Raw genomic sequence first — 16461 nt, forward strand, 5'->3', positions numbered from 1 at the left:
GGAGGATTCTGAAGTTGCAGGGCACCGTCTGTCTGTCTGTCTGTCTGTCTGTCTGTCTGTCTGTCTGTCTGTCTGTCTCTGTCTCTGTCTCTCTCTCTCTCTCTCTCTCTCTCTCTCTCAAGAACTTCATACATTATTTTTAGAATGTTTAACAATAGATTCACACTTTTGGACACTAGCCATGAAACAACTTGCCAATGGGCAACATGTAGTGATTTGTATATGTTTGTGTGTGTGTGTGTGTGTGTGTGTGTGTGTGTGTGTGTGTGTGTGCATGATACATACATACATACATACATATATATATATATATATATATATATATATATATAAATATACATACACACATACACATAAAACGTGTGTGTATATATTATGCATATAACTGTAAGTATATTTCTATATGTATATAAATATATACATATATAAATATATAAGCAGACACACACATACACTCATACATATATATACATTTCTGAACTCTATTGTGAGCTAAGAACTTCCAGACATTTACAAATAATGTTTAGAACTTTAGACTCAGTTCTTGTTATTCTCTTTAGTTATAAAGTCTGATCAAACATTGTAGAGTAAATGTTATTTTGCTGAGTTCTCCCCCCCTCTCTCTCTCTCTCTGCTAATTAACATAAACTAGTAAATGTGATATTGGTTTAATAATTATTATCTTATTTGCTCAACTCTATAATCATGAACCATAATGCTAAAAATGTAGGGCTCGGTGCCAATGTCAAAAATCATTATAATTATCAAGGTTTATGACTGGCAAAAACAGTGAATGTTAGTCAAGTACTGGTATTGGTGGTATTAACTAGACATCTGCTCTAGAATTGGTAGAGCATCAAGAAAATATTTCTTGTGCTATATTTCAACTCTTTACATTTCTGAGTTCAAATCCTACCAAAATCAACTCCATAGCTCCAGAATCAATGAAATAAAGTACCAGTCAAGTACAAAAGTTCATGGCTATTTGCTTAATTTTAGACATAAAACGACAACAAAACAAAGCTGTGTGAGAAGGGCAAGAAAGACCTACAAATGGTTTCTTTTGTTGAAGCTTCATTTTAGCAAAGTTGTCAATTCAGCGTAGTTGTGTGTTAAGAAGCTTGCTTCCCCACCACATGGTTCTGGGTACAGTCCCACTGTGTCACACCTTGGGCAAATGTCTTCAACTATAGCCCCAGGCTGGACAAAGCCTTGTGAGTGGATTTGTTAGACAGAAACTGAAAGTAGCCCATTGCAGGTATGCATACATATCTATGTGTGTGTGTGAATGTTTCTCCCCCATCACTGCTTGATAACTGGTGTTAGTGTGTTTTAGTGGAGGCTCAATGGCCCAGTGGTTAGGGTAGCGGACTCGTGGTTTCGATTCCCAGACCAGGCGTTGTGAGTGTGTATTGAGCGAAAACACCTAAAGCTCCACGAGGCTCCGGCAGGGGATGGTGGCGAATCCTGCTGTACTGTTTCACCACAACTTTCTCTCACTCTTTCTTCCTGTTTCTGTTGTGCCTGTAATTCAAAGGGTCAGCCTTGTCACACTGTGTCATGCTGAATATACTCGAGAACTACGTTAAGGGTACACGTGTCTGTAGAGTGTTCAGCCACTTGCACGTTAATTTCACGAGCAGGCTGTTCCGTTGATCGGATCAACTGGAACCCTCGACGTCGTAAGCGATGGAGTGCCTACAACAGTGTGTTTGCATCCTTGTAACTTAGCAGTTCAGCAAAAGAGGCCAATAAAATAAGTACCAGGCTTTATAAAGTATGGGAGGCAATTCAGTTGACTAAAAATTCAAGGTGGTGCCCCAGCATGGCCACAGTCTAATGACTGGAACAAGCAAAAGTTAAAAGATACATTACATTTTAATAACTCACCTCATTAGCCAAATCTCCTTTAATGGCAAGCAAATCTAACTCAGACAATCAACCCTTGCCTATTGTAGAACAAAGGTGGGACTTGAAGCGTCACAGGTGATTGAAGACAGTAAGGTCTGCATTAAGTATTAGTGAGGTCAAAAAACAGAATGTGGCACAATGTGAACAAGTTAGAAATAATGGATCACATCCCATTAATGATGGATGAATTTAAATGGAAGAGGAAAATCCAGGAAGACATGGGATGAAGTGTTGAAGATGGTAATCTTCTATAAAATGGCTAATGTTAGGAAGGGCATCCAACCAGAGAAACCATGCCAGAAATGATGATGATGATGATGATGACGATGATGATGATGATGATGATGACAATGATGATGATGATGATGATTATTATGATGATGATGATGATGAAGGTGGTGGTGATGATGACAACCAGTTTCTTAACTTTTGAAGTTGCCCTTATGAAAGTGCTGACTATTTCTTTGTAATGAATGAAACTCTCGCGTAGTTCCAGATATCAAGGCATATACTTGATATCATTGGGGATGATATATCAAGTAATAGGATTCGATCATGGATTTCTTTTTAGTGTCAAATATTCCTTTATCTTCTGAAACTTCATCATGGAATCTTTTGTTTTTACATTCTCTCTGCTTATGTTTTCTGTATTATCACATTCTTGAGCCAACTCAGTCACTTCATTTTCAATTCGTTTGAATTGAAACCTACTCATTTTGCATATTTTTCATATCTTTTCCAAAAAAACGGAATCAAACAAGAAGCTGCTTTCACATACTCTCTTTACTCTCTTTTACTTGTTTCAGTCATTTGACTGTGGCCATGCTGGAGCACCGCCTTTAGTCGAGCAAATCGACCCCTGGACTTATTCTTTGTAAGCCTAGTACTTATTCTATCGGTCTCTTTTGCTGAACCGCTAAGTGATGGGGACATAAGCACACCAGCATCGGTTGTCAAGCAATGCTAGGGGGACAAACACAGACACACACACACAGACACACACACGCACACACACACACACACATATACATATATACGATGGGCTTCTTTCAGTTTCCGTCTACCAAATCCACTCACAAGGCTTTGGTCGGCCCGAGGCTATAGTAGAAGACACTTGCCCAAGATGCCATGCATCTAGGTTACTTTTCTGTAAAAATGGAGATAAATTGAAAGCCTTCATTAGCAGTTTATTCCAGAATATAAGAATAACTAACAATTCATTAGTACTGTTTTCAGTTGATACTTTTACTCTAATGAGCTGCTTAAAAGTATCATTCTCTATCTCATCACCCCAAATTCTTTTTAGAACTACAATAGCTTTTGTTGCTGACTTTCTGGATATCCAACTAATATCACTAAGATTCTTTAGAGTCAGTATAAAAGATTTGATCTGATTGCATTGTTCTTTTTTCAATATGAAAGATGAGGTAAGGCGGTGAGCTGGGAAAAATGCTTAATGGCATTTTCTCCATCTTTACATTCTGAGTCTAAATTCTACCAAGGTCAATTTTGCCTTTCATCCTTTGAGGGTCGATAAAATAAGTACCAGTTAAGCACTGGGGTTGATGTAATCGACTTGCCTCCTCCCTTGAAATTGATGACCTTGTGCTAAAATTTGAAATCAATATAAAAGATGAGGTAAACTGGTAAAAAAACATGTGTAGACACTTTCTAAAGTTTCAAAAAACAACTTGATATGAATACGAGTGGATATTTAATACTCTTTTACTCTTTTATTTGTTTCAGTCATTTGACTGTGGCCATGCTGGAGCACCGCCTTTAGTCGAGCAAATCAACCCCAGGACTTATTCTTTGTAAGCCTACTACTTATTCTATCGGTCTCTTAAACACACCACCATCGGTTGTCAGGCGATGTTGGGGGACAAACACAGACACACACATATATATATACATATATATGGGCTTCTTTCAGTTTCCGTCTACCAAATCCACTCACAAGGCTTTGGCCGGCACTTGCCCAAGGTACCACACAGTGGGACTGAACCCGGAACCATGTGGTTTGTTAGCAAGCTACTTACCACACAGCCACTCCTACACCTATACGCCTACATAAAATTTTAAAATAGCAGTTAGTAAAGAAAGCATTTAAAGCAACTTCCCTAATTTTTGTTTTGGGGCCAGATATTTCACCCAACATGGTGTATCTGCCATCATAAGGCTGACAAACTGTTACACACAGTTATTAACAGCTCTGCATTTTTAATTTCTGGAACAAGAATGTTGAATAAAATTTTTCAGCCTTTGCTCCAGTTAATCTGCTGAATTGTAGAAAAAAGTCATTTCACTGTATCACTGTGTGTTGTCACATTGCAGAGATAAAAAAACATTGATCAGTTCTGCTGATGTCAATAGTACAGTAACAATTAATGCAAAATACTTAACCAACTTGATTTCAACTCTTATCTTCAATAAAACCCAAACTGATAAGGAATGTATTTGGTCATTTTGTATGTCAGGGCTGAGAAATGTTGCATTTCAATCTCTTGGTAATAAATATAGTTTCAGTAATCTATAATTTTTGGTAAATACTTTAACCCTTTAGCATTTAAACCAGCCATATCTGGCCCAGATATGTAGTGTTATGCTCTAACCAGCCAGATCCAGTCTATCACACTTACTCTTCAATGCCATTATAAAATAAACAATCACATCATCAACATTTTGAAGCTACAAAATAATGCATGATTAATGGAAAACAATATAAATGAAAAAGCATTACATTTAACTGAATAATCTGAAAGCTAAAGGGTTAATAAATCAGGCAAAAATCAGACCAAAATAAATGTATTCATCTGTACTTGAGATGTTATCATCTCAAGTACAAATAGCAATCCTGTTTTTCCCAAATAGAGAACCACATCTATAACATGAATTTTTAAAAACCATTGTTTCTTTTCTTTATCTTTTTACTTCCTGCATTTACAAAGCTAGCCATGATAGTGCTGGCATTAAACATGAAATTTGGTAAGGAGAAGACCTTTTCTCACTTTTACCAAGTTTTTTTTAGTTTTGAGTAAACAAAGTCTTACAACCAGTTTTTTAGTCACTGCAAACATCTGCTGGAATTGCAAAATGTCAAGAAACAAAAACATAATGTTACTCTTCATGAGTAAACCAACCACTGCTGGGCCATTTTGTAACCATTTTAAACTTGTTTCTTGAACTAAGCTGTTACACTGAAATGATGATTAGCTTCATCCTTTGGAAAACTGTCAAAATTATCTTTAAAACCAAACTGAGAATAATCTAACTCAATAAGAGCATATATGAGATCAGATGTTACAGGTGTTTCATAAAACAGGTCTGTCAAAACATATATAACAATGAGTGAATGTAGTTTTACTTTGACATGTTCATCCTAAACACAATAATGTGTTGACATGGTTCAGGTCTTTTTGGGGTTCCATTTCTACCGCCTTTACAGCCCCAGAGGCGAGATGACAGATGTCACCAGACAAGGGGCTGAAAGTAGGTTTACGTGAGTCTTTCGAGAGTTAACCTTGGGAGTGACCAGAATGTTCTGGGCATTGTTTTGTCTATACCATCTTGGTTTTGGTCAGAAAGTCAGTACCATATGATCAAAGTGGAACTCATAGATACCATCCTGTCAGAGATAATTATAAGTTCCATTCTGGCCACTGAGTGCTTTTTCTTTAATAAACTATTTTGTTGCAAGATTGTTGGCAAACAATTTGGTAGGGTATTGGTCAACTAACCAGGTTGTTAATAGTTTATAAGCTATCACATTTAAAAACTAAAGGACACCTAACTCAGTCATGTCTTAGTCAAAGCAACCTAGCTACATGTAGTCAAATTAGTGACAATACAATATAATGTAACAAGCTGTCACTGTATTTACCAAAGCTCAGTGAGGTTTTCAAAAGGTCACATTGTATTTGGCTAATTTTTTCTTTCTGTGATTAGTAACAAATGTTTGGCATTCTTTTAGTGAATGATGGACAAAAAGAAAGATGGAAACACACAACTAATTATATATACTAGATATTTTATTGACTTTGAAGGTATAAATGATTAAGTTGACCTTCTAGTTGTATTTGAGATCAAAATCATTAGACATTAGACAGTAACTTTCTTATACTCCAAATTAAATGTCACTATTTCTGTATCCTCTTCCACCAATCTCTCACTTTTGATAATCATCTTTGTTAGATAATAATAATTAATTCATTCATTATTGAATAACAATTAATATAATTATCAGGAATCTTAATATATTTTTAGAAAATTTATGTTGTATTTCATTTTTGTATTTGGTTTGCAAGATTTTTTATGTAAATTCATGCATTGAAATAGGTTTTGTCGTTTATATCCGCTTAAATGTGGATTTTCTGTTAGAACAAACTTTGCTATAGTAGTTACCACGAGAGAAACTCTCATATTGGCTTTTGGTGCAAAATGCACTCTTGACACAAGAGTGCATTTTGCACCAAAAGCCAATATGAGAGTTTCTCTCATGGTATCTACAACAATACAGTTGGTACCACTAGAACATTTACATTTAAGTGGGGATAAATATTAACACTGCCTCTGTTGTTAATATATATGGGTTTTGTTGTACCTTGGGAGGGTCATTAGGTAAATAATGAACACAAGCACTGATTCTGTTTCACTTCTTTTATTATTATTTGTCAATTAATCAACTATTTAATCAGTTAACTTATTGATTGTTTAGTTGATCAATCAGCTAAGTTTGTCAAAATCCTTTCATCACTATTCACAACCTGAAGTAGAGCGGGCATGTCATTGATGAGGTCTCAAATAGTGACGAAAAAACTTTGATAAACCAAGATGATTGATTGATTGAGTGAATGATTATTAAAACAACCAATTAGCTATTTTGTTAAATGGTTAACTAATTAATTAGCAAAAATAATAAAAGAAATGAAATTAAACCAGTGCGTGTGTTTATTGTTATGATAATGAAAAATAGCTAGCTGGCAGAATTGTTACCACATTGGACAAAATGCTGTTAAGCCTTTTGTCTATTTTTACGTTCTGAGTTCAAATGCCACTGGAATAGACTTTACCTGTCATCCTTTTGGGGACTGATAAAATAAGTACCAGTTGAGTACTGGGGTCGATGTCATTGATTTATCCTCTCCCTCGAAACTGCGGGCCTTGTACCAAAATTTGAAACCATTATTATGAAAATGTATTCCAAATGAACATGGATTAATCAGTTGCTAAAGAAACTGAAAGCATTTATTAGTAAATATTTAATTATTATAATGAACAAATTAATAAACCTTTATCGGTAATCAAAGTAAGAATAGAAAACTGAATAAAAAGGTTGTGACATTGAGAAATGTCTAAAAATGTGAAAATAGCTGTGTGGTACGAAGTTTGCTTCCTAACCACATGGTTCCAGGTTCAGTCCTACTGTGTGGCACCTTGGGAAAGGGTTTTATACTATAGCCTTGGGCCAACCAAAGCCTTGTAAGTGGATTTGGTAGACAGAAACTGTAAGAAGCCTTTCAAACGTTAGCACGATGGGTGAAATGCTTAGCAGTATTTCGTCTGCTGTTACGTTCTGAGTTCAAATTCCGCCGAGGCCGACTTTGCCTTTCATCCTTTCGGGGTCGATAAATTAAGTACCAGTTACGCACTGGGGTCGATGTAATCGACTTAATCCCTTTGCCTGTCCTTGTTTGTCCCCTCTATGTTTAGCCCCTTGTGGGTAATAAAGAAATAGGAAACTGTAAGAAGCCTGTCATATGTATCAGTGTGTGTGTGTGTGTATCCCCTCACCACTGCTTGACAACCAGTGCTGGTGTGTTTACGTTTCCATAACTTAGCAGTTCAGCAATAGAGACTAATAGTATAAATACCAGGCTTAAAAAAAAAAAATAAGTACTGGGTTGATTCATTTGACTAAAAATTCTTCAAGGTAGTGCCCCAGCATGGCCACAGTCTAGTGACTGAAACTAGAAAAAGATAAAGATAAAAGTAATTTTTTTATAGTTCAGTCTGCTTGATTTTCTGACCTCCCACTTGATTGCTTGATCTGTTCAATATAGCTGTTATATCTAGTTATCTTTAAAATAGGAAGTATGTTTAAACTCTACTATTTCATGAGAGAATGGAAAATTTACTCAGGTGTACCTTTGCATAAAGAATGCATAATCAAATGTAGACTAATGTACTTAATGCAATGAGCTAAGAATAATTTCTAATCGATTAAAATTATACTGACAACGAAAGGTTATTATTGTCAACGATAATTATTTTGGGATGAACTCCAAAACTTAACTGGAGAAATGGAGAAGGAGTGAATCTAATGTTTCGTAAGTACTGTGACAACTGTGAACATACTTCAGTTTTGAGACAAACCTGAAGTTGTCACTAAATTCTGCCAAAGATTAGATTCGTTCACACTACATGTCTTCATTTATCTTATTTTATGTGAACCAGTTTAAACTTTGGAGCTCCCCACATTATTTTTTCTGAACAAAAATTGTCCCTAATACTGTCTTTTCTTTCTGGGTTCACTTGCAATACGTTAACCCACACAATAACGATATGCTAGTCACAAATTATATAAATTAGTTACTATGAAACCCATTAGTTTCATATAAAAATGCTGTACGAAATAATTTATTTTGTAAATTTAGACTATGGAGTATATATATTTAAGTTAGATACAACTTAACGAGATTTCTTTCTATGTGAGCAAACTTTTTATCATTTGTTGACAAAATCAATATCTGTCCATGCACTTTTTTAATAACAAATTCCCCTTGGTCCTATAAAACTTAACCAAGAAACTTCTATAATCATTGAATATAATGATCCAGGAGGCCAACGAACAAAAATAGCAGATCCTTCTATTTGCAAACGTGTTTCTTATGATGTTATGGTATGAAGTTATAGCTTGTAACTTGAAATAGACTAGTTGCAAAGACCAACTGTAATGAGAGAGAGAGAGATGTGTAGTTTGGGAGACACTTTGTCAGAATGTAGGATAGGAGTGAATTGGAAGTAAAGCAGATAACAAAGTGTGACGGTCTTCAGCTAATGATTGACTTCTTTAAGATACTAGCCTTGTGTTTAGTTAATTTACATATCAAATAACTAAATAATAAATAGTGTCTAGACGTAAGTACATTATAGAATGTGTTCTAGAAAGCTAACACATGCCACGACTGTAGGAGTAGTAAGTATTTGATGTTATGGGATTTCAATAACCTTTCAACTCTTAATTTATCTACGCTCAGGTGGAAAACCTTGCATTTTGAAAAAATGATAATTCTATTTTTGAAATCTGTAGTTTCTTTATTTTTAAAGAAGATCAATTTTTGCGATGAAGTCGATTATCCATTTTGCTCAAATAGTGGTCTAAGGGAAATAACTCTCGGAGTTATTTCCCTTAGAAATGGTTGAGAGTTTGTGTTCCTACATTTCTAGTTTTAAAGACTGAGTTGAACCTGACTAACCCAGCAAAGCTTGGGATCCAGACATGTGTCGGATTAGTGGATTAACAATTGGCAAGTAAGACCTTTGTCAGCCACTTGCCAGCTTTCTGTTTAAAGCTATGTATAAGATTATTGAACACTTGCTGTCTGTAATCCTAGTCTTGTCCAGAATATCAAACCACTACTGGAAGCTGTTTTGTGATGTGCAACCTAACAAATTCCCACCGTCAGTCATCATATCTCGAATGTCTTGCTTTTCTAAGTATTGGAAAACAAAAATGTCAACGTCTAGCCGACTTGTTACGGGTCCACAAAATTATTCACCATCAACGATTTGGGCCAACTCATTTAATACTATTTCTCTATTCGTGAAGATGGTGAGATAGCAGAATTGTTGGTTAATATTTACTTTATCCTGATTACCAAAACAAAAAGAAACTAGTTTAACAGCTATAAAAAAAATGTTAGAGAACGAATATGAAAACTAAAATATGAGTAAACGAACAATGGTGGGGGTGGGGAGAGGACTTTCGGACTTTTCTCTCATAACTTTCCCTCTCAACACATGGCTATGATGTGCCACCACTGCTTCTGCTTGTGATCAGAGATGCACATACTGTCAGCCACCAAAAGACATGCTCAACTGGTTAAGGTCAAGCAAATGAGAAGCAAAGCTGCAGTATTGAACAGAAGATTTGCTGTAGTCCATGTTTTACACTATAACAAAACATGTAATATGTGTGTGTGTATGTATTTGTGCATATATATATATATAGATAGATATACACACACACACACACATATATATATACATCTATATATGATGATATATATGTGTGTGTATCTATCTATCTATCTATCTATCTATCTATCTATCTATCTATCTATCTATATATATATATGTATATATATATATATATATATACATACATACATACAAACAAACATATTCATCAGGAAACGTCAGTTTTCCATGCTGGTATGCATTGGATAGTTCGACAGAAGCTTGTAAGGCTGGAGGAGGGGGCTCACCAATCTCCATTGTCTTGTCTGACATGGTTTCTATGGCTGGATGCTTTTCCTACTGCTAACCATTTTACAAAGTGTACTGGGTGTTTTTTATGTAGCACCAGCACTGGTATCAATTCTGGTGTGATGGATGAGTCCTTTGTCATCTCCCTTCTAAGGCTCAGTGCCTTGAGATTAGCCTTTAATACTTCATCCCATCCCTTCTTGACTCTCCATCTTCCACAAGTTCCATCCACTTTAACTGATTGGCATTTCTGTATGCAACAGTCTACATCCATCTGCATCGCATGACCAAACCAGCACCATCTTCTCTCTTGCACATTGCTTCTAATTTCTCTTAAGTCTACCTTTTCTCTCAATACACCAGCGTTCATGCTTATATATATATATATATATAATGTACAGTATCATAGATCCATTACAGCTGACCTTACTAATTGGTTTCACGCAGGTAATTGAGTATTTAACTGATTCCTTAACACAATGCTTGTCAGAGTGACTTGTATAGGAAAAATGGTGATGGCTCTCTGCTACTGGAGGTCAGCAAGTGTCACATCTGATTTGTGGAAGCTGTAAAAACAATGGGAAGAACCTGTGGGAGACAAGCAGAAGGGTATTCCATCAAGAGTTATCTCCTTTGTTCACCTAAACTCTGAGTGGTAACTACCTGCAAAGTGTGGCTTGAGTGAAGGTAGTGTGGGATTGACATATGTATAGGGAAGTTTTGGAGGGAGATCAGGCAGGTGCCTAAACCTTAAACCTTGCTCTTGCAGTTTAGGTAGGTGTCCAGGTGAAGAGAGTACTTTGGTATAGTTCTTCTCTCACCCACGCATAGCCTGCACCTCCAGTTAAAGTAAGGTTTTCACTTCTTTTTTTGATGTAATCCATGGTGGCTTCCTTCAATGACCATACACACCTAGTAAGGGCTGTGACATTACAGCTCTCCTGAATATTAAAGGAAGACTTATGGTTGTTAAATCTAATTTTGAAAGAACCTTCTGTCATACCTGCAGACTTTGATATTACCTCTGTCTCACTTATGATGATCTCTGTGTTGTACTGGCTGTTAGAGAGACATGTGGTGCTGCCTCTGTCCCGTGTGTGGGGGCCTACCTACTAATACCTTCTTTACACTAAAAGAAACTCCCAAAGTGTATTTATTAAATATTTTACAGTAAATATTCATACAAAGTTTTTACATTTAGAGAGAAGTGATATATGAACCCCAAAACCTTCTAGTGACATTTTCTCTTGCTGATGTTAGAATCAGGCATGTAACTAATCCTATTCTTAAAACTGCCAGCAGCTAGGGCCTTGTTGTAATATGGGGTTGCAGTATCGAAAATCTCTTTACTTGAAGACAGGCTGAAGATTTTTCTGCTGACCTCCTTCATCAGGTTTCTGAATACAGCTTTCTGTCATCCAGCCCACTATGGCTGGATGACAGGAAGTTGTATTAATGTATGTTATCAAATTGGATATATAAGAGGAATTTAATTGTAATGTTCAAGAGAAATAATGATATAGACATGTGAAGTGGATGACAACTGCATATACAAATGCCACGTGCTGAAAATGAATAGTACCTGTTTCTCTCTTAGTTCATTTATACTTTGTTGTTTTCAAGCATTAACATGACACAAGAAGTGAAACATGCTTCTCTCATTTCTTTTTAGTCTTTGCAGGTTCTCATTCAAGGCCCAAATCTTGCTCCCATGCAGCAGCATGTTTGCACACAAGCATCAAACAATCTGTCCTTCCCCTCAAGGGAGGGAGAAGGCTTTTGTTGTACATAAATGTAACAAGTTCCTTGAATCTTCTTCAAATTGTTCTTATTTTGGTTACCACACTTTAGGAACACCTAACCCACTGCTAATTTGTAACAAAAGCTATTGATTCTTGCTAGGGAGCCTTCTGGTTATTTGAGAGATCACTTTTCAACACCTCATCTGATCAAGATGACAGAAGACTATGTCAACTGATGTATGGTTTTGCAGAAGACCAAACTTCCTGTACAAACTTGAAATACTGGGAAAGTGCATGCACCTCTATTACCCTAACATCTCTCCAGCAGCTTTTCTCCTACCAACTATTCTATGTATTTTGTAGCTTTTCATGTCCCCATCATAGAGAGGAAAGCACTTAAACAATCTCCCTTACCTCCTCCATCCATTTCTTGTTACCCAGTCTTTCCATAGAACTTCTGAATCAGGTTGAGTCAGGAGGAGTTCTACAACTTTTACCCACCTTCTCTGATTCTTCTATCACCATTCTCTGTAGGAAGATGTTAACTCTGAGGATACACTCGGTTTTTCATCTTATCTCTCTTTCATGCACCTCTCTCCCCATTCACATGTATATATATAACATGGAGTACGCTGCAGTTTCACCTACTCACATCCCTACCTCTGCCCTTATCACACTTTGACTCTCTCTCTCTCTCTCTCATTAATCCCTTGACACTATGTCCCTTCTGTAATACCAACAGGGTCTCTGTCAGTCTCTCCTCTACTGTTCTCTCTCAACAAATAACTCTCAATAAGAACCAACTTGAAAAGTGGATGTAAAATGATTACTTTATTATGTAGGAGAGCACTGGGTCCTCCCTCCTCACCCAATGCCCACCATCCTTACCACTTTGTTCTACCCCACTCTCTTTCACATTACCCTCCAATACTGTTCTTTCTATTACTCTCTCCACCACCATCCTCTCACAACAGTAAATGTTTCTTCAATCACATGACTTTCCATGGGGGCTCTCTTTTGCCTTGTTAGCTTCATGGCAACCCCAGTTGTGCTGCTGCTGCTATGAAGCACTTGGTACAAACTGTAATAGGTTCGTAAATTAAATCAATTAGTGACATTGCAATGCTTGAGATGGCTCTTTAGTCATGCCCAGGGCAGTTCAACTATTTTATACACACATTATCGCACTGAACACTGTGGTTGGATGACAGGAAGCTGTATCAATGTATGTTAACAAACTGAATATATATATATATATATATATATATATATATATACCGGAGTAAGCACATGGAATGTGCAACAAGGTGGAAAAAAGAGTACTCAAATACCAGAGGTAGAGTAATATGCTTTATTTAAAAGCAGCAGAAATATAACAAAAAAAAACGTTACTCTGAGTTTCACGTTCCCGTTCATCGGACAAAACTGTCCGATGAACGGGAACGTGAAACTCAGAGTAACGGTTTTTTTGTTATATTTCTGCTGCTTTTAAATAAAGTATATATATATATATATACACTAGTATTATAACCCGATTTCATTCGGGTCTACTCGGGCCACATTTTAAAGACAAGGAATTTTGCCCTAGTGGTCACACCTTTCAATTGAGCAAACTCAAAGTTGCCATGCAAACTCCCCAGCACTTTTAACATAGGTGTGCAAATTTTCAGGTCAATCCGACCATATTTACTAACGCTTTTGCCTGCACAACTGCTTGTGAGACAACGTCTGCCCTTTTCACAAATATATAGTAGATAGATAATATATATCATCACCATTATTTTAATGTTTTTCCATACCAGCATGGGTTGGACTTGAGAGTATTTAACAGGTTAGAGGACAACATCTTATTGTAAATCTGTTTTAGTATGGTTTGTATAACAATAACAAGGATGTACTCATTTACTTGTTTCAGTCATTTGACTACAGCCATGCTAGAGCACCGCCTTTATTTGAACAAATCAATCCCAGGACTTGTTCTTTGTAAACCTAGTACTTATTCTATCGGTCTCTCTTGCTGAACCACTAAGCTATGGGGGCATAAACACACCAACAATGGCTGTCAAGTGATGGTGGGGGAACAAACACAGACACACACAAACATATATATATATATATACGACGGGCTTCTTTCAGTTTCTGTCTACCAAATCTACTTACAAGGCTTTGGTTGGCCTGAGGCTATAGTAGAAGACACTTGCCCAAGGTGCCATGCAGTGGGACTGAACCCGGAACCATGTGGTTGATAAGCAAGCTACTTACCACACAGCCACTCCTGTGCCTACATATTAAAAAAATCCTGAAATAATAAACATCTCATTAGATGATGATTTCAGTTTAATGTCTGTTTTCCATGATGGCATGGTTTAGACAGTTTGATGGGAGCTGGTAAGGCTGGGGCCCACACCAGGCTTGATTCTCTGTTGTGGCATGATTTCTCTGGCTGGGTGTCCTTCCTAATGCCAACCACTTTATAGAGTGCACTGGGTGCCATTTATGTGGCATCTGCACCAGTGCTTTTTGTGTGGCACTGGCACAGGTGTCATCTTTTCTTATGAAAAAAGCGAGACTTTACAATTTGATAACCAATAATTTTAGTTTTAATCTACCGTAATTAACCGAATTTATAATATAAACACTGCTATTTCACTGGTCTTGAAGTCAGTGTAGTGTTTTTGACAAAGCCTTAAGATCCAATTTTTTTCTGCTGGTGTTGTTTGATTAAATTAGACGCGTGACATCTGTTATATACAAATGCAAGATTTATCTTAACTTATCCCAAGTGAATTTCACCTGGTTTCCAACAAGAATTTAAAATCAGTTCTTCCTTACCTTTCCACAAACATTCTATAAAACAAATATCTACATACCGGGCAGGTATTTGGTGCAGTTAAACCTCACCAAAGACATTTGCTAAATTCTATTTTGTGAACATGTTCCATTGTAAATGGTAAAAGTAGTAATTTACTTGAGAATGTGCTTGTAATTACAGTTTTCACTATTTGAACAGAAATAAAGAGTTAAATGCAATATAATGGAGACAGAAAGAGAGATAATGTTATCTCATTTTAGTAGCACTTATAGTAGCAGTCTAGTTGAGTAAATTTAATTTACTTAAAGAAAATGATATGAAGAAACGTTTTTATTTTTCATTTAGTCTGAATGGATTATGGTTTAAGTCGTTGCAGTGCTCTACTGGTGTGGAGGCGCAATGGCCCAGTGGTTAGGGCAGCGAACTCGTGGTCGTAGGATTGTGGTTTCGATTGTGAGTGTTTATTGAGTGAAAACACCTAAAGCTCCATGAGGCTCCAGCAGGGGGTAGTGGCAAACCCTGCTGTACTATTTCACCACAACTTTCTCTCACTCTTTCTTCCGGTTTCTGTTGTACCTGTATTTCAAAAGGGCCAGCCTTGTCACACTGTGTTACACTGAATCTCTGAGAACTACATTAAGGGTACATGTGTCTGGAGTGCTCAGCCAACTTGTATGTTAATTTCAAAAGCAGGCTGTTCCGTTGATCGGATCAACTGGAACCTTCGTCATCATAACTGACAGTGCCATGACTCTACTGGTAACTCTATACTGTTGCTTAGCTTGCTAGAAATAGCAGCCAAATCTCCTTCATATAACAGAAAACTTACTTAAAAATTAAAACAATGGATAGTGCAGTCTGGGACATATTACTGTTGAAAAAGAGGAAAAAAAAAAGAGGTAATAATTTAATGCCCTTTGCTCACTCATAAGTCTGCTCAGTTAAATTTGGAAATAAAAATTTTATCAAAATTTGTGTCTATTCTTTTCTACTCTAGGAACAAGGACCGAAATTTTTGGGGAGTGGGGCCAGTCAATGAGATTAACCCCAGTATGCAACTGATACTTAGTTTATTGACCCCAAAAGGATGAAAGGCAAAGTCGACCTCGGTGGAATTTGAACTCAGAACGTAAAGACAGACGGAATACCGCTAAGTATTTTGCTCAGTGTACTAACGTTTCTGCCAGCTCACTGACTTTTGTTTTTTTCATTGTTATTCTAAAGTTTTCATTAATTTCATAGTTGGAGGCAGCATTTTACTGTAATTTTGTTCCATTATTAGTTATAGATTACTGCTAACAATTTTACTTCTTACTAACTGCAACCAGAAAAAAAGCATTCATTTTAAATTATTTATATTTGTTTTGCTGTTCTATATATGCAACGCTTGCATAAATCAATATCCAAGAGTTGTAACAGTAAACAAACACCAGAATGGCTTCTGAAGGTCATATTCACTTGAAACCTGCTGTGTCACATCCCTGGGTCCGTTTATGAAAGCAATGTTGC

Source organism: Octopus bimaculoides, chromosome 11 (genome assembly GCF_046866305.1).
Source record: "Octopus bimaculoides isolate indiv1 chromosome 11, ASM4686630v1, whole genome shotgun sequence".
In the NCBI taxonomy this organism is placed as follows: Eukaryota; Metazoa; Mollusca; class Cephalopoda; order Octopoda; family Octopodidae; genus Octopus; species Octopus bimaculoides.